This window comes from Cyprinodon variegatus, unplaced genomic scaffold (genome assembly GCF_000732505.1).
Source record: "Cyprinodon variegatus isolate N-32 unplaced genomic scaffold, C_variegatus-1.0 Scaffold771, whole genome shotgun sequence".
Lineage (NCBI taxonomy): Eukaryota > Metazoa > Chordata > Actinopteri > Cyprinodontiformes > Cyprinodontidae > Cyprinodon > Cyprinodon variegatus.
Genome location: NW_015151224.1, coordinates 242,999 through 244,558, shown reverse-complemented (window position 1 = coordinate 244,558; position 1,560 = coordinate 242,999).

The following is a 1,560-nucleotide window of genomic DNA, read 5'->3' as shown; positions in this document are numbered from 1 at the left end:
TGATTGCAGATGTGTCTTGTAGTTCCCATTGATTTTGCTTGTAAAGCGCGGAGAATGGCGCTAGGCTTACCGCACCGTGACGTCACTGCTGGAAGATGGCAGGAGGGAGGGGCTGCTATATTTGGGCGAAAATGCCCGTTCCCGGACTCAGTGATCACAACGAAAAATATCGTTTTTATTTTTTTTTCTAATTAACGCTAAATTCATTAACTCACAGCAAACATATTAGTTTTAGGTATAAATAATGATCCATTGATTATTCATTGCTGAGCAGACTTTTCATTTAATCTGCCCTTTAAGACCTAAGCAACCAAACAGTCTGAACACCTATCAAACATTTAAATCTTTGCTATGCTGTCCAGGCAGATTATCTTCTTGCCCAATGCTGTCCTGCACTTTTACTACTCTTTCTCCAAGTAGAACTATTCCTCTAGTTGTTGTTTTGTTTTTATTTTCTAAGGACATTATCTTTAACCCATTATAGAGCAAGATACTGTTTTGATTACATGCATAACCTTACAAACATAATCCCCCACATCCCTCATATTCAGCCATTCAGCAAAGATACTGCTACATGGCTTTACATGTTGTTTTGGCATTTGATCATTAGATGAGCCCTTAAATGGTATATTGTCTTCTGTAAATTAAGTTGAAAACTTAAAAAGTCAAAAAAAAAGGTACAAAGCAAATCTAAAAAGTTTAAAAGCTGATTGAAAAGTTAAAAAGTAAAGTTAAAAAGTTAAATCAATGAGTAAAATATGTAAGTGCCTGTATCAGCATTAATACTCTAAGGTCATTTTGCTAAAAAATGCAAAAAACACTCTGTTTTTCATGAATTTCTTAAAGAAGCGCTTTTGTTTTTGTTGATATATTAAGGCAAGTGGCTATTGTTATTACATTAACTTTATCAAAATATATTGATAATATTTATAATATATATTTTTAAATGTTCCAAAAGTAATAAGGTCTTGTCCTGTCCTCCATTAAAACTCTTGGCTTAAAATTTTGATTTTCAAAGTATTTAAATGAGTGCCCAATAAAGGGTTAACATAATCAAAAGCATTTTTTGAAATAAATACAACTTTCCAGTAATTATTACTAATCCTTAAACCCAGTTTTACAAAATGCAGTGAATGAGATCCGTTTGAAAACTACATTTAATGTTTCAGTTCAACTTTATCTGATATATAACAGAAAAACACAAGAAATACGTAGTAGGGGAACTTTGTTTTTAATAAAGCTGTTTTTTTTTCATTTGCTCTAAAAACTAATTAAATTTAGTTCGGAAAAAAGAATGTATTAAGTCTGATCTAATATTATCTGTTCTGTTTTTGACTGTGAAACAAAGAGACTGAAGAAATAAACAGTTGACCCAGATTTTTGTAAGAAAGTATTTTATGATTCCAATTAAACTACTCAGCCATGAGTCTTTACATGAAAATATGAACCAGACTTGGGCTGAAATCCCAGTGCAGAGGTGTTTACGATAACATCCTCTCCACACACGTTATGCCTGCCTTGTTAGCAAAACACATCTCAGGGAGCATTTGCAGTAATGCT